The sequence below is a fragment of the Manacus candei genome, unplaced genomic scaffold (assembly GCF_025592945.1).
Source record: "Manacus candei isolate 608988 ecotype Guabito, Panama unplaced genomic scaffold, ASM2559294v1 h1tg000028l, whole genome shotgun sequence".
Taxonomy (NCBI): Eukaryota; Metazoa; Chordata; class Aves; order Passeriformes; family Pipridae; genus Manacus; species Manacus candei.
Window position 1 is genome coordinate 17736011 of NW_026138076.1, and position 19170 is coordinate 17755180.

At 34.1% G+C, this 19170-nt stretch overlaps 1 long non-coding RNA gene across 1 annotated transcript in view; it reads right to left on the bottom strand.

Moving 5' to 3' along the window:
* Positions 1-19170, bottom strand: part of LOC127472357 (uncharacterized) — a 325449-nt gene that overhangs the window by 262383 nt on the left and 43896 nt on the right. Inside the window, exon 2 of the long non-coding RNA XR_007904974.1 lies at positions 7874-7990. This is a non-coding gene — a long non-coding RNA (uncharacterized LOC127472357). The remainder of the gene's footprint in view (positions 1-7873; positions 7991-19170) is intronic.

Here is a 19170-nt window from a genome sequence, read left to right on the forward strand (position 1 = left end):
CCTAAATGAGTTATGAAAATGTTAGTCATGTTAACTGCCTTTTCCCTTCTCTCGTGGTTTAACCCCAGCCAGCACCCAAGGAACATGCATCCACTCGCTCCCCCTCCAGCAGGATCTGGGAGAGAATCAGAAGGGTTAAAGCTAGAAAACTCATAGGATGAGATAAAGACAGACTAATAGGAAAAGCAGAAAAAAGTGCAGTGTCACAGTTACTCTTGCTAAAAATGCAGAATGAAATCCTATCAGACATAGAAGTGGAGCCTGTTTTCTTCAGTCAATTACTAAAGAAATATATTTACTAGAAATAAAATGGCCATCAGAGAGATCAGGTAAAACACCCACTTCAGACTCTTGTGAATCTAACACTACTTTTCCTTAAAGAGTTTATGCAAACTCTTTCATTTTGTAACAAATAGAAAAAGGCTAATTTTATTCACATGAGAAATTAAAATGTTCTATTTTTTATTTTAATCCAAGCTCTTTTTTTCTGTCCTTGTCTATCTCCCAAACTAATTTCAAAAAACTAAAAGACTATGTATTTATTAAATCTAGCTTGGTCTGGTGCAGTTGACAAGAGGGGGAAAACGTGAGGTTTTTCAGGCTACTGTGGAAGCACACTGCAGTGGGCCTGTTACAGGCTTATTGCTCAAATACAATGATAAAATGCAATTGTGAAGTGAAAAACTTTACTAAAGTTTTGGCAGAAAAAGTTCGCCAGAAAATGAAGGCAGGTAATGAAGCTCAGTTACTAATGATGTGTGCATACAGAAGTACAAAACTGGATGCCTATAGAGATACATATAAAAGGATGTAAAATATATATTTAATTATATTTGAAGACATTTTAGAGAACTAATATTTATGGTCACTTTGCTGCTATTCCTACCATATGATGCCTCTCATCCAGATTTACTAGACTTTAAATATATATTTGCTAGTACAGTATTCATACACAAGGTTTTTTTCATTTTTTCATTTTCTAATTTCCATCCCTCTCAGGTGAAAATCACTTCAGTAAAACAGATAATTGCTTCTGCTTTGCAATGTCAAACAGTTTGTCTCAAGTTATGGCAGTGCCTAAAATTAAGATGGGAAAAAAAGTTCTCATTATCTTTCTCCCTTTCAAGCTTCCTTTCATCTCATCATTTTCACTGGTGTCCAAAGCCATACTCTCATCATTGTTTATTCTTTTTTACTGTTTCTTGTATTTAGTTACAATTTTAGTTCTTTGCTTCCCCACAACTTCACCTTCAGTCTCAGTTATGAATGTCAAAATTCTACAATGGCTAAAGAGGGACCCTAGAATATGCTGCAATTCAATTGCTGAGTCCACAGCATTTTCAATACGAGCCATAAATCTTTATGTCTTTCTACTTAATTTTTATGGTAAAAATTCTTCTACGTCTCATAGCAGAAAAACAAAGGAATCCTTTGAGACTGCTTAAATATATACTCTATTCTTGAAACCTTGAAAAGTCTTAAGATAAAACTGTCACTCGTTTCCATATGCATATTTTCCATAGTCTTGCCTTAAATTTCATCTCTTGGCAATGATGTTCTAAAACTGTGTCTCATTATTAAAAAGACAAAGTACAGGCTGACAAACGTGAGACAACGATAACTTACAGTGGCTTCTGCTGCTGGGCTATCAAATTTTGAAAGCATCAATGAAGCAACCAATCCTTGTGCGTCTCGTTTCATTGTTACCATAAAACTATGCTTTTATGTTGGAAGGACTGAAGAACAGTTTTCAGTTTTCTATTCAAGAACTAGAAGCTTCTAGACTGATGTGTAGATTTGAGGCCCCACTTCAGCTGGATAGCACTGTGTGACTGGGATCTTTTGCTGAGTACATATTTGTGGCTTTTTTAAGTCTAACATAAAAGCTAGATTTTAAAACCACAACAAAGACACTATGTGTGAGCTTATACATACATAGATTTGTATTTGTGGACTGTAGCAATATTTAATACAAACAACTAAATAAACAAAAGTTATCCAATGTAACAGGTTGCCTAAACATATGCTTTCCCTTCCCTCATAATTTTCCCAAATGAGCACTAATATTCTTAATTTTGACACCACTTGTGAAGATTGAGTGTTTGGTGCAGTCAGAATGCCATTTTACAAGTAAAATTCCAAATGTTTTATGTAAAAGCTGAAGAGAAGCCAAGCTTCCTGGACTGGACTCATAAGATTTCTTTGATTTTTATGTTTGACAAGTTCACAAGCATTTTGTTTGCAAGAAGTTTGGTTAACACAAAATATTACTTATGTAAAAATATTACCACTAGAATCAATCAAAAAATACAACTGTTTTAACTGATGACTTGAAATAGATATTAATGAAACATTATTGTATCACAGGTTTATATTTTAATTACGTACTCTCCTAGCACACTTACACAGCAGATCTCAGCTCATACAACTGTCATTCAATATCATTTCAACATATAATTCAGTTCTAAAAAGAAAATAGATGAAATAATTGGATGAGCATGATAGCACTTCCTTATTACATTCAGCAAAGTTATTTATTTGAGTAAAAAAGAAACAATATCCAAGAGATTTCAATTCTTTTACAATTAATAAAGTCATAAATTCAGATAAATATAATTGACAAAGGCATTAGACTTGAAATTATAATTCTGTTTGTAGACTACCAATCTGATTTAACTGATATATAAAGAACTAATGCTAGTAATATCTAATGTTAAGTTTAGTAAAAAATTATTCAAGTAGTCCAGTACATGTGAGAAGTAAACTGATTTTAAAATGTAATGACAGTGCAATAAAACTCTCAACATGATATATACATGTATTTTCAACTTAGTTTTCATTAGGATGGATTTTCCTTGGTGATTTGACATATTTTTTAAAAAATGCATCATTCTTCACCAGTTTACATAGATGTCATTGTACTAAATTTATTATTTACACTAAACAGAACTAATGAGAAAATGAAACATTTATGTTTCAGTATGCTTTATTATTAGTTTAAAAAGTTTGGTGAGACATTTCAAAGCAATTTTTTTAAACTACTGGAAGCAATTACATTATATTGTAAATTATTAACCTGTAGTTGTTTTCCTAAAAATAAAAATGTATTAAATATTTATTTATATAGTGCATATTTAGACTATATTTACAAGAATACATATACTGTGTTTACTTAGTGTATACTTAGACACTATATTTATATAGACTATATAGTTATATATCCATATTAAGCGTATTCTTAAAACCAGTGAAAAACTTATAAGCCTTGACTCATCAAATAAGTGCAGTCATCAGAAACGCCAGTAAAAGACTCATTTCTAGTGACTTACAGAGCATCACAAAAGAACATACATGGTCATATAGGACCGACCTCAGAGGAACAGACAGAACTTAATTTCAGATGCAGTAATCTCTGATCTGTTTGGCATCGTGGAAGTTCTAAATGATAAAATGAAAAAAGGCTCGTTTGGTTCTTCTATTTTGGAGTATAAAATGTTCAAACCAGACACATTGTAGGAGGTTTCTATAGAATACATGCTGCTGACTTTTTGTTTGTTTATTTGTTTTTAAGATATAGCACATGGCCTAATTTTGTTCTCTGTCATGTAAAGGGTAGATGTCTTCACTTTTTTCAAAACATTTCAGAGTTTGTCTCAATTAGATAGGCAAGATGGTTTTGAAAATACTTGCGGCATCTAACATAAGAGGAATTATAGCAGAGTTGGGAACAGAGGGAAAGGAAGCTAAGGAAAGGGAGAAAATCTTAAGCCAGAAAATGCATAGAAAGCTCTTCTATCTAATTCGAACCTCTTCTTTGCAACTCTACTGTGTTGCTAAGAAAAGGAGATAAAATCAAGCAATAGTTTTCAAACTTCATCATTTAATGAGGGTAGGTTAATAGGATCAGAGTACATTTACCAGACTTATGAACTCCTCCTTTCTTCCAAAATCTGGCTATGTGAGAAGTCTGTTACAGTCTTGGATTATCACTTAAATTCTCTCATAAAATGTATTTACTCTTTTTTCCCCACTGAGATGACATTCACATTCTACACTCTTGAAACTCAGCTGTTCTACATGAACATACATCAGGATCTACATAAAAAAAAATCTAGATTTGAATTGTGACAATGGGAACTAAGACCAAAAAGTACAAGGGAATGAACTTTAGCTATTCCTTTAAGAATTCAGGGAAGAGAGGGTGAGTATTCCCTAATTCAAGGCAAAGCAATAAAGAAACGAATTAGCAAGCATAACACCCAGGGAACAATAAATATGTCCACTAAGTCAGACACAGTGCATATGTGGCTGATAATTCAACACCATGAAAGAGGATCACAAATCTGTAGTGGTGCAGTGAAACACTGAATTCCAAAGAGAATTAGTGCAAGCAACACAAGGTAGTGTTAAACAACTGACGAAAGATAACAAAGAAAAAGCACACACAGTGTCACAGGTTTCATAATATTAAAAGACATAAGTCCATATGGTGTCTATGTCATGTAGACATTGCATCACTCTTAGTGTTGGCTTAATCTCTACCCTTTCAAGCAGCAGCTTGGCTGGTAGATAGAAAAAAATTTCATTAAGAGCAGGGTATCTCAAAAAAGAAAAACCTTTAAAGTAAGCTTTGACAATTTGAAAAATCAATTTATGTGCCTAGATTCATATTCTAAAGAAATATAAATCCCTAACCTAATCTATTACAAAGTAGGATAAGTAAGAAATAAATCAAGTGGTTTTGATAGTCTCCTGAACTGCTTTAATGCTGATCTCTTTTGAAAAGTTGTATTATTATCAAAATGTGAATCTCACACAGATTAATATTTTATACTTCCAAGAGTGGCATCTCAGGCTAGGACTGAGACAAATAGTCTAGAAATAAAATCATAAAATGTCCTAAAAAGTATTTACTATTACTAACCAATTTGGTAAAGTTAGCAAACATACACAGTATTGGCATTTATCACGGATAATAATGATTCAAGAAATATTTACCAAATAACGTTTCAAAAGAAGTGTGTTGATAAAAGGGCACATATATACAATTCCCATCAAGATATAATACTGAGAGAATTTTCTTAAATGTTTCAAAATGCAACTTTCTAAATTCAAAAATGTTCTCTTACCTGCCTACTTTTTTTCAATAAAAACCAAACAAAATCCCAGCCTTCCAGACTTTAACACATTGGCAATAAAGCCCTGCATGAACAAAGTTATTTAAATGGCAATATCTGCTATTTGTCTTATTGTATATTGCCATTTTTTTCCCCACTGAGTGCTAATAAGTGTTTTCTGTTGAAGAGGTTTACATTTAACATCTGTCAGTTGTATCCAGAAGTAGCACCTACAGGGAACTGTCAAATAGATTGCCATTCTCCTCTGTAGCACCAGCAAATCTGTCTCACATCATTTACATACAGATAGTTATAGGCATTCATCATTTCATTATGCTGACTGCCTCACTATCCTAATGTATAATGTCTCTTTAATGAGCCTCAAAAAAATACAATATTCCTTGATTTATGACTGCTTAACTGAAAAATTATACAGATTGACAAAAACTCATCATAAAGCCTTTTTTGTGTTCCCCCTACCTTGCACTTTAAATTTAACAATTACTCTTAAGTTAATCTCATGCTTTGCTTCTTTGACAAACGAAATTACCAAATTTTAACACACCAGACTTCACAGTCACTGCTGTTTTAATAAATATACTTTCACTTCCATGAGAAAGCAGTATAGAATTTGACAAATTAAAACTGATCAGTTTTTGTCAAGAAATAAATGTATTGGACAATCTGTTTCAATATTATTATATGTCAATTACTGTATACTTCTTAACTTGTCATGACTACCAGTCATGCACAAGTGACTCATAAATGAGCTGATTTACATTTTCAAGTAAATTGAACCGTGGTTTATTGTACGAACTTCAATTATTTCATACACAAATGCTTACCACTGAAAAACAGCTCTGCCATTAAAAGCACACTGAAGTATTACAAACATATCTAAAACACCAAACAGAAAGCTGAGAACAAGAAGCAAACACTTCATTCACTTGACTGCACTCAAGCATTATTACGGAGCTGCATCTCCATGCATTTATAGATATATTAACATTCCTCTGGGGCATTAGGTTTTGACTATCCAAGCTGAAAAGACTTACAAACTGCTCATTGTAGCCATTGGAAGTAAGAATTTTCAAGCAGTATGAGAAAATATGATACTTTGTTTCTGACAAAACTACAACTTGCAGTTGAGTGTTTTTAGTATGTAAGAAAGTGCTGAGCTATGATGGAAGTTTGTCCCATAACAGAGATAGCTATAATATAGCTATAATATAGCTTAGGTTTACACTACAGTCAGTCAGTCAGTACACAACTCCCTCCCCTCTGCTCAGCCTTTATTTTCTATAAGTTTTAAAAACTTATTTGAGACCTTTCCATCTTTCACAATGCCAGCCCTTGCAGAAGGTTCAAATGTAACGAGTGCAGATATAAACAAATGAGCACTAACATAACCTTACACTGCTTTATCTCATAGGCATGATTTCCTATTTTCAAATCATGAATCTAGGCTAAAAAGGCTATCCATTCTATAGCCATAGAGGTTATCCATCTCTGTAGAGATGTACAGAGATTTAAGCAATAGATGGCAAACTAGATTCCCTAAATCCCTGCAGAAAAAGGTCAACTTTAAGTGAAAAATCAAACAAAACAACTTAAAATATTAGTACATATTAAAGAGCTGTTTCAGTAGATGCAAATATATTATGATTTGACAGAAAATAAAGTGCAGAAATTACACAGCTATGTTTGACCTTGGCAAGTTAAATGCTCAATACAATAAAAATTTTCACTTCAGAATTTTGGACCCATATTTTAGTTCCTTTGTACTGAATATTCCAGTCAACATCAACATCTGAGTTTCAAGGACTCAAACTTCTAAAGAATATAGGTATATCATCCCCTAATGAACACCATGTGTTTTAATCATTTAGGAGAATTCTCACGTCTACACATTTTAACCACATAAAATGAGAGCGTATCAAATAAACCAATAAAACATTCTCTTTTTTTTTTTTTAGTTAATAGATCATGATACTTTCAGGGTGTTACTCTGTATGCGAAATTTATAACTCTGAATCCAAAAAACCAAATACCTGTTGCAAATAAAAAACCTTACTTTATAAACCTGGATACTTTATGAATTCAAAATATCCATTAATTCCCATAACAGTAAGGAAATTTATATGTCAGATTGTAGTAGTGTGATAAAATCCAATTTAAAATAATATTCAAATTGAAATAATATTTACTAATCACAACATATTCTTAGACACTGACCTTCTCAGAACTATCTATGTCCCTTTATATTAACTGTGAGGCACATAACCAGGAGCAGCCACAGACAATGTTTATGCTATTTCTGTTATTGTTCATCTCTGTTTTATATCTCTAGCTAGGACAGACTATTATTTGTTCACCTTAGTGACATAGAGAGAAGTTGGTAAGAACAAAATACAGCTACCCCTATAACACCTTCATATTATAACTCTATTTTTTGCTTTTCTTGCCTCATTGTTACATCTCCTACAGTGTACAGAGTCACCACTTCTGAAAACTGGCTGATAGTGCCTGTGATTCGTGAGTTTCCTTTCTTGATCTGATTTCAGAAAAGACAATGGAGGAACATCAGAATATGCTTTAAGCCTTCACACTGTTCTTTCTTATATGTGCATATAAATATACGTCAATGCTTCTCTGGTAGAATACTAAATTAGCCATTTTCCTCATAGAGTAGTGAATTACACAGAAATCTAACAAAATTTCATACAATATGTTTCACATAGATTAAACCTACTTACAGGAAGGTGGTGTTGCAAAAGGATTTAATACTTCAATCCGTGTAGTCTGTACAGCAGAGGAAAATCCAGAGTGTGTTCTGTTTCTGTGATTAATTTTCTGTCTTTCTGTAGATACACCTAGGAAATAACCAGTACAGAGTAAGTACAACAAAATACAGAAAATAACATAAACCAAATGATAAGAAATTAAAAAATAAGAATATGTTGAGGAATAATTTGCTGCACAGTCAATACTATTATTCATCAATATGCAATTATAGTAGACAAAAGTTTAAATTTTGTCTTCATTTAATCCTGTAGTACCCAAGTGATTTCAGAGTTCTTCAATCTCAAGGCTGGCAAGTAGAATCAAACAGCTGTTATCATTACACCTAAACAGCCATCTGGTAGCCTGAGAGGAGAATCATAATGACCACAGTGGGAACTGGTCCAGCCCTCCAAAACAGCACAACCAGGTTTCCATTCAGCAACTGTAGTATATAGAGTACATGAAATAAGCAGTCATGTTTATTTTAACAGTAAAGTTAATTCATAATTTTTGTTTTTCAACAGAAACAGAAGAAGCAGCTTCTATTTCTTCAATTCCTATTTAGATGCTTGGCAGAATTCTACAAAAGGTGGAAGAGGGCTTGTTTATATGTCTTGATATTTCTTATAGAGGGCAGGGTTCAGCTGTATCTTCACATCTAAACCGGTAGTGACAAGGGCCAGTTCAATCTCTCTTTGTATAACTGAAGTCAAAGCTGGACAACCCTCCAAATAAAAAAAAAAAAATCCACTCCAGGAGTTAACCATTCTTACTTTTCTTGGACCTTTTTCTTATCTTTTACATCTAGACTTTGCTGCACATTAAACCCTGCTAGTTCTTGTCATAGATAGCTAACAGTTTATGCTGGTCTCCTTTCTCAAAAAATTTATAATATTCCTATACTCATTATTCCCATTTCTTAGGTTGAATAAACCTGGCTGTAAGTCTTTTTTTTGTTGCTTCTAATATTTAATTTCATTTAATGAACTATCAATAACCAGGTATATTATATTGTTTGTCCTTTTAGGAGACTTTGACAACTTGAGCCTGCAAGTTGTTTCACTGAATACTTACACATTATGCTCCTATCTGTAGAGATCTAGCTAGTCTTGTTTCAGCAGTTTCATATATTCTATCCCTTGTGCCTTTGATACAGACTACCAACCCAGTAAACAGTTAGAAATTAGTATGTTATGCTTCACATTAATAAAGGGTGATAGAGGCATGATTTTTCTAAAGATTTGCCAAAAGATGTCTGCCAGGCATTTTAACACTTCTGGAGCTCTGCTATGAAAACATTTGTGTAAGAAAAAAAATATGGAGCCAGTTACACATGTAACAGGATGGCAGGGTAAATATACTGTACCCATATTCTTCCCTGAAGCCTTAGAGGGAATTCCCCATCTTGTACTTGTGTAGTTAATTTTTCCTATTTAGTGCCTGTGTTCGTTCTCACCAAGCTGTATGTCCATTATTTACTATTGTTTCTGCAATTTATTGTGATTATTTTAAACATCCGTCCTGTCTTCTTCAGCAAGATCAGCATCTACTCTATTTCCAAAACTATCAAAAATGCTATTGAATAATATTACAACCAGTACAGACTTTTACAGATTCACACTCTTCCCCCCCACCATTTACCGAGGGAAAGAGTGACTGAGAATAAAATATTAAATCTTTTTAATACAAAAAACTTCTATACTAACTTTAGACTAATCTTATCTAGACCATAGTTCTGTAGCTTGCTGAAAAGAATGCCAAGATTATCAAAACTGCAGTTTACTAAAGTTATGTCATATCTCTTATAAGCCTTAAGGCTTGCAGCAATTTTTAAAGAGATAGGACTTACTTTTCCCCTACAAATATATTCTATCTGTTTAATCTCACCATCTCTTATAGATATTTAGAAAGAACAGTTTGACTATTTTAGGTCCCTCATGGAAATTCAGTTAAGAGAACTGCCTACAATTCTTTGGCTATTTCTTCAGGTCTTACTGTCAGCCCCTTTCTGAACTTTTGAAATTTCATCATCTTTAAGTTCTCAAATATGATGTGACTATACATCATGTAAGCATTTGTTTATTTTTACAGAATCACACTCCTCCCCCCACCATTTACTGTGGGAAAGAGTAAATGTATTTCTTCTATGAAGAAAATATGCACGCATATTTTCAGGCTTTATTAATCATACAGATAATAGTCTTTGCACAAAATCAAGACCTGAATGACAGTCAGTTCTTTGTTTCTACCTGAGCTAACCTTACAGTTAGATAATTTGTATTTATTTTTCTAAGACAAGGCATGACTTTGTGTGTAATTAATCTCTTATAATTACTTAAATCATTGCATTGTTACATAACTCATCCTAGATTCCAATACTGGCCCCTGAATTTTCCACTGCTTTCTATAGATTAAATATCTCACACAAAGAGGCTAACAGAACATGAGACATGTAATTAACTGATTATGTTTAACTTTTAAGGCTTTGTAGAATCGTATGTGGATTTGTCCGATTAGTTCCTCTGATCTTTCAATTAAGATTTCTTTTAAAAGCATCTTTACCTGTTTACTTTGCACTAATTTTCATGAACAGAATGGATTCTTTTATTTTCTCTGTATGTTCAAAAAAGAAAATGTAGTCTGTATAAGCTTAATTTGTTTTCTTTAATAGTAGGATCAAAATTAGGGACTACAACTTTCCACAAACCTTAGTATGTATTGTATACTTCTACAGAATTATCAGCAAAAAAATATAGTACGCTGACTAAGAAAACTTTAACACAGGAAGATAAGCCTAAAACAAATGCACTGCTTAAACAAGGCCTTGTTTAAGGATAGTTTTCTCTTTGGCATATGAAAGCAGTGAGAAATATCATCTATCCCTGGTGAGAAGACTGTTAACATCTGTATCTCATTTTAAGCACTAGATTAATTTTTTTCATAAGACTTTCTCTGGCTTCTCTGCTTAGTAATATCCCACCCTTAACATATAAAATGACCCTAAGAAAAGCAGTTCAGCCCTGTAATTCTACTACTTCCATGATAATAGCATCCCCGATAAGGAATATCTATCAAAATAGTGTCAGAACATTATCTGTTCATTCCAGTCTCCTTTTTTGCCTCATTTTTCTTATCTTCCAGCAGCACATGCCTGGGTTTCTACTCAACATCCCTCACAAAGCTCATAGATAAATAAATCAAATAAATAAAAAAAATATAATAAAAAAATACCAACACTAAACACACCCTCATACACTCTTTTCCCTTTCCAAGGTGGGGCTTTTTTAAACACTTTATTATTTCATTTTCCATGACAAAACAAAAATAGAAAACTTTGCGATCTCCTAAAAGCCTTTCAGTGAGAAAGGGAGGTGAGGTGAGGTAGGACGGGATGGGACAAGACAGAGCAGGCCAGGACAGGGCATATAAGCTCTGCGCCTCACCAGGAGTAACTGCAGACCCACTGTCAGGCCTGCAGGCAGCAGCTGGCAGGAGTATAAGCAGGGCATCAGAGGCACTGCACACCCATGGCAAGGAGGCAGCACTGGGAGGTCATTGCCATGGCTCTGTGGGGCAGCAGGCATAGTGACAAGTGATGTGCAAAGAGTTGTGGTATTCCATGCCATTTTTCCACTGGTAAGGCTTCTCCTTGAACCTCCTAAGTCCCTAGACCTCCTAAGAGAGTCTGTGAACATGAAGAAGCACTGCAGAAGATAGAGGAGGAGGGGATCATTTAACCCACTTGGACATATTCAAGTTCATGGCCCTGGTGCAAGGCATTCCCAGAGATGCTCATGGAACTGGCAGGTGTCTCTGAGAGACTGCTGCCTGTCCTTTTTGAAATGTTTGTGATGACTTGAAAGCAGCTGCTGTCATGCTCCTCTTGAAGACAATCAAAAAGCAAGATCCAAAGAAATATAGGCTAGTCAGCCTTAACTCTGTCCCTGGAAAAGTTGTGAATCAGATAGTTGTAGAAGTCATTTCTTGCCTGAGGAGATCACGCCTGACCAACTTCAGTGCTCTCTGTGGTGAGGTGACTGACAGCTGTGGACATGGAAAAGGCAGTGGATGCTGTGCATCTTCATTTTAGCCAGGCCTTTGGTACAGTCTCTTTTATCACAAAACTGATGAGAAAAAGGCTGGACAAGTAGATTATAAGGTGAATGGAAAATCAGTTTTACTGCCAAGACTCAGAGAGTTTTGATCAGTGGTGCAAAGTCCAGCTGGCAGCCAGTAGTTTAATGTCTTCATTAACAACCTGGATGACAGCACTCTCAGTAAGCCTGATTGACTGTATCCTAGAATGTATTATTAAGACTGTAGGTAATGCATATCCAAAAAAGTGATCCTTTCCCTATGCTTGGCACTTTAAAGACTCAACTGGAGTACTACGCCTAGTTCTGGGCTACCTAGTACGTGAAGGATTTCAAATACTGAATGACTCCAGCAAAAGGCCAACAAGACAATCGTGGTACTAGAAAGCATGGTGTACAAGGAGAGGGTGAGAAAAGTGGGTCTGTTCAGCATGGACAAGGGAAAGCTAAGAGGAGACCGTTCTACGATGTACAACAGCTTCACTGGAAGACACAGAGAAGATGCCTTCAGACTCCCATCAGAGGTGTACAGTGATAGAGCAAGAGTTAACAGATAGAAATGGAAACATAAGAAATTTCAATTAGATGCTCAAGGAAGGAGCTGGTGTGTGGAATTACCATGATGGTGGTTAAACACGGCAATAGGTTGCCCAGAGAGGTAGTGGAATCCATTCTGGGGTTGTTCAAGATTAGACACAGCCTAGCCATCCTGATGTCATTATACCTGCTTTGAGTTGAATATTGGACTAGATGGCCTCTTGATGTACTTTGTGACCTAAAGAACAACTCTGTGATAAAATCTAAAATTACAGCAAGGGTTTACTGAAACAGTTTTTGAAAATTTGAAAGATGTTAAAAAATAAACTATATAATATGGTTATTATATATTTTAAATATATGGAAAGCTAAATTCCTTTTCCAATTGGTATTGCTATCTGAAATGGACACACGCAGGGTATGGATGGTGTTGTACAAAAAGCAGATGCCAAGTATGAGAAACTGTGTTATATAAAGTTTGAGAATGGTTGCTATATATTGCCTAGCAAAAAGCTAAAAAAAAAAAATGCTTAGATTTCTTAGAAATACCTACTTTGATGACCTCTCATAAATGTTTCAATTAATTGCCAAGTATATAATTAAGGTAACCTTCAGATGCATTTCATTCGGTTACAGAGGTACCATTTACAGTGTAACCCATTTTCAGAGTTTTATAGAAATTAGATTAGCATACTTATTGTTGCTATCATTTTTTGCCTTTTAAAATACGAAAGATTATTTCATTTTCTACAAGTATAAATACAGCTCTCTTATACAGTGTCCGTTATAAAAAACAGCATCTGGAGAAAAATTATGTCCAATGACTGTTAAAAATATGAAGCTCACTTCCAATAAGATCTATCAGAAAATGGCTGTGAAGAAGCATGAACCTGAAAAAAATAGTTGTCTTAAGGTAAAAAGTAGTGTGCAAGTTTGCTGCTTGAAAATATGAAACACTTTATTTATGAAGAATCTAATAATAAGTCTTTACTGCTGCATATCTAAATGTCACACTTTCTGAAAATAAGGCTTTGATAGTAAGAAGTTAAAAAAATTTAACCCTGAAACTGCCGAAAGAAAAAGATTGTGCCACGTTTTATATTCTTAATATGTGCTATGTGGCCTCTGGAAGCCCACATACCTAACACGTGGATACTATGAAAATATACAGGTTAGTCTTTAAACAGTATATATGTTGTAAGTTGCTATGAAACCATAAAGAGCTCATGATCTTTTCCAACCTTAATGATTCAATTATTTTATGATGCAATTAATGCTGCCTAGGAGGAGAGTTAATTAAAGCTACAGTAATTTAATCAATATCTTATTATAAGCATGAAAAAGGTTTCTTACCTGACACCCACAAAAATCTGAACAATACTTACTTGAAAACACTTACAAAACACTCCCTTTTGTAACTAAATATGCTTCTCTAAATTAATCTTTTATGAAAAAGAGGAGGAAAGTTTCTAGTCATTTCTTTCCCTTGCAGTTTTTTAATAAAATCCAGATATGACTGAATGAATCCAGAATAGTCCATCTACTGAGAACAACATATTTCAAGTACAGTGTTCTCAGCTGGCTTTTAGGTACTGAACCTAGAAGGTGTATTAAAGTGAAACAAAATTTTGTTTTTTAAAAATTAAGTTATTGATTATTGCAAGTTGCAAAGGAGAACATGGAAAACAGCAACTTAAAATACACTTGAAACTAATAGCACTTTCAAATTGTGAAATAAGACTTTACTTTAATCTAACTTTACAATTTTGACTACTTTTTATCATGTGTAGTCTTTAGCATTCAAGAAATTTCAAGGAGCTCTGGCAGAAGGAGAAAATATACCTTAGTATATAGGGAAAAAAACAAGTACTGCAAATGACAAAAAAGAGCTTTTTTAGGTCCAAATGTCTATAAAAAGTGGGTTACTGTGTAGCTTTCATGTTTTAATGTTCACTATATTGTGTCAACTGAATGTAATTTACACTTTCAATATACTACTTTTATCTGAACTGTGCAATCACTTCAATACAATAATGCTGTGTTTCACTACCTTTTCTTTTCCTCTGAAGATTTTTGGGTGAATTAATTATAGCCAAGATACCAAATATAAACATCCTGATCTCACTAAAGCTACAGTTATTTTATCTTTGTTACCCAAGACCTTTACACACGAGCAACAGTACATCATGATTTAGTTCACCAAGAGTGATGGGCTACTATTTATGATTTGACAAGATGTCACTGTAGTAGGTATGTTGACTATTTAATGGCTTTAGAAAGTCCCTCATGGCCTTCATTAACTCATAAAATTAACTTTCATTGTCCTCTTTCAAGAATACTGATGACAAAATATAATCTTATTACATGAGAGAAAATGTCTAATGATAGTTTAGGTAAAACATTTTTCTTCAGTGATTTAATTTATAAAGTTTTATATTGCATGAATTATATTCAGTGTTTCAAAGCACATAGTAACCTTTTGGTATTTCTATGGTCCTCTTGTGGTGTACTGTACAAACCCTCAGAAGTGACATATCATCAAACTGTCAAGAATCTACTTGATGCATGTCAAAGCCTCACTATTCAGAACTAGTGAACCTAGACACCTGAGCAGTAAAAAAGCATAGTGAATTTTTACTCTGTATTTTCACTATAATGTGTCCACGTATGACTACCTCAGCAAAGTAGTAATAGTCTTGGCAAAGAGCATTCATCTGGGCTGAAAGGCTGTCAGCAGGAATATGATAGATGTCAATTAGAATAAAGTATGTGAAGCAAATACATTTGCCAGTTACATGCATTAGAACTCATAATGACTGATGTCACAAATGTAGTTTGGTAATAAATTACCTTAAGGACAGTAATTATATTTTTCCATGAGTTGAATATACCCATTTTGATCCATAGTTAGTGTCCCTTTAGACAACAGGAATGTGAAGTTGCTTGCTGGATGATTTTTTTCAAGTTAGAAAAATAACTATTATTCAATTTTTTGTTATATACTATTTGGAAGGAAAATAAATGTATGCGGCATCTTTATCAAACAAGTAAACTGGTGATTTTAAAAGACAATTTAGAAGCGTGTTGAAGAGATAGAAGAATAAAGAAGTATCCAAAAATAAAGATTACCAAAAAAAATTACATGCACAGAATCAGTTAAGATGGGGAGGATGAAATCCAAGATAAGAAGAAATGAGAACAGTGATAGAGACAGTGGCAGTTGCATACAAAGCTACCCGGCAAAATATCCACTATTAGCAATTTTTAGATCAATATTTAGATCAAGATGGGGAGTTGGACTCGTTGATCCTTATGAGTCCCTTTCAACTTGAGATATTCTATGATTCTATAACTTAATATTTTCCTAAATGTTCAAATGTAAATACCAACACCTTAGTATAAACAGACTCAGAAAAACACTATAGTCTGTGTTACCTAGATGATCAGAACTATATTTTCTGACCTAAATGTATATGTTCTATTTTATTTAAAAGTATCATGCAATACAATGACAGAAGGCTGTGAAAAGGCTTCTGTCATGAATATAATCAGTGTGAAGCTTGAAGCAAGGACAAAAAGTATGCTTCTTGCTGTTAAGAAAACTTCCCAGTCTCACGAGACTGACAGTCACACTCCCAGCATCAGAGACTTTCACTGCTGGGACCAGAGCCCCTCCACTGAGCCCCGCTGGACTCCCACACACCCCACACTCGCGCAGTCAGACCAGGTTTCCCTATGGGTGCAACTCCAAGTTTCCCACAGCAGAGTCTCAGATGTCTCGTTCCATAAAGTAATTTATTTATGGCGCAGTTACACAGAAACAGCTCGGGTCGGTGCCTCTGACGAGGGACCCTCCACCCAATAAAGGACACCCTGGGCTTTTTATTCCCTGTTTGCTTTCAGTTGTCCATCAGAGAAGACATACAGCAGGATTTTTTCCTGGCCCTCTGAACTCACAGATCACCTGCACTTCACAGACAGCTTAACCTGGTTGACTTCATATCCTTAGTTAAAACTTAGTAATAAGACTCAGACAAATGTTGGCTTTATAAACGAATAACATTAGTTTATTTGTAATTGATTATGAGAGGGCTGGTTAGCCAAAATTCAACCTATGTAAAAAATACATTTTTACAAAAAGTGCTATTGTAAGCTATGCAATAGCATTTTAGTGAATGTGCAGTTATGGCATGCACAGACAGCTACAAACAAGGCATTTTTAAGGATAATATGCTAAAGTCATGTAGTTCTTTATGAACAATTTATTATATATGGCAGGAGTGTGACCTTTGCAATGGGATATATAAATATATATGCACATATATACACACACATACACACCAAAACCAGGGTTTCGAGTCTAACGATGATAACTGCTACTGCAAGTAGTGAAATCTAGCAGGTATGCAAATCAACTCCTGGTAAAAAAGTGGGTTAATTATTTCACTGATGAACTGCATCCATACAGAATGAAAATAACTGCCTTTAGAAAGTAAATATATATATATATATATATATATATATATATATTGTTATATACAACAAAAAGGGAGTGTATCAAAAATTGAAGTTAGCCTAAAATTTCTAAATGAGTAGTTAAACACAGATGAGACAGGAAGTGTATTTGTATTATAAAGTATGTATTAACACCATTAGTAATCTACGAATGAGTGTAAATTGAGACTCTAAATTCCCTACATCATGAAAGGAAGAGAGGATGACTTTAAAAGACATTTAAGTTTAGGACTTTTAAATAGATGCCTCAAGTTTGGACAGTGTGGCTAGACGTCATTGTACCTTCCCATCTGCTGTTCATTTACTGGCATGTTTTGACCAAGATGTTTTAACAATGGGGAAAGTCTTGGATCAGAACAAATAGAATTTTACAGCTGAATGATGAGCTTATACAAATACTTAGGTAGTTAAAAAAAGTAACTAGCAGTTCTTAGAATAAGAATCAGAAAATCAGAGGTAAAAAATGTCTGATACAAACTGGAGCCCACTGTTCAGAAAAAAAAAATAACCAAAATATGCATTCTGCGCAAACTATTGGGATTCATGTATTTGAAAAAAATCCAAATGAAAGATCAAATATCACCTAGCAGAGTTAGTGTACATACAGGAAAAAGCTTAAGCCAATTTTGCAATACTGTAAGGAAATAACCTTTCATAAATAACTCGAAGTGTTCACAGAGTATCTGTCTTCATTCATGTTTTCCCAAACTATTTTACCCAACATTTGTCCACTTGCCTCCTCTATCTCCAGCGTCCCCTTACTGATCCCTCTGCAATTAATTTTTCAGATTTTCTATATCAACACAAGGTTAATACCAAGTAAATGACAATCACTAAACTTATTTGCAATTTTAATAAATGTAATGTGCAATATACGGATTATATTCTAATTCAGAAAATCAATTGTTTTCCTAACTTTTCCTACACTTCGATGTAACTTCAGTTCTACACTGAAGTCAAAGTTGTAAATTTAGAAGAAAAATTGATTTTTTCGAAGACAGTAGTCTCATGAAGGCCTGTAGAAGGCCTGTTCTCAACTTCTCTCTGGCAGCAATGGTTGGCTTCTGAATCCAGTTCATGAAGATATTCTGTTTTTTGGGTTCCTTTTTAACAATGAGAACAGGATAAAAGAATAACATCCTTCTCATGCTGTGGAATGACTGTGTAAGTCTTAACATATCCCCGAACCTGTTGATCTCAGCTGGGAAGAGAACAGTGATTCCATGTTCCATTTCCAGCTCCTACCAAATTTATATTCATGCATTTTTAATAAGAGTATGAGGAGAGTTCTGCTTCTTTCCTTTCCATCTTTGAAAGAACTGTAAGAACCTGATGATGGCTATTCCCATGATGGACATAAGTCACACAACTAAAGGGAATTTTCCTACACATTGCTCAACTTAGAATGGAATCAAGACAAGGCTGGTTGTCAATGCTAGCTGATGTTTGACAGAGCTTAACTTCAAAATGTGAGATTTTATGGACCAGTACATTAAAACAAGGTAGAATGGTTCAATACCACTTCAGCTTTTAGAGAATGAAACTGAGGGTTAGTAAGATTAGAGGAGAAGACAGGAAATAATTGAGTTAGAAGCTTTCCACCATTTAAATAACATAAATAGGTGGGCCCACAGCTATCTGAATGTAAAATCCTCTGTCCTAGCTCTATTTAAAATACAGCATTGATTCATTCAGTCACACTTTATCATTCATAACATGAGCTTATGTGAACTGTTTCCCACTGATTTGACTATTCTCCTTCAAAGAATACATCAATAAGAATCTAATAGATTTTCTTCTAATTATTGTTATACTTCTCCATTGATATAGCTTCTTTTTACTGCCATATGAAAGATTTTATTAAAACAAAGCCAAAAGACTGCTGTGTTAGTTTTGACTAAACTTCTTTTTCTCCCTTGTATAAACTGAATCAAGAGAATGAAGAAGAAACAGAATATATCTGATGTTCCTGAGTGAGAAATAACATTGCTTCAAATGCACCTAGTACCAGATTTTATCCGTTTTAAAAATTAGTGACATAAATAATTTTGGAGAACCAGACCAGTGTTTCAGTGATTTTTAGATGACTGTTCATTCTAGGTATTTGCTTTCATAGCTCAGAG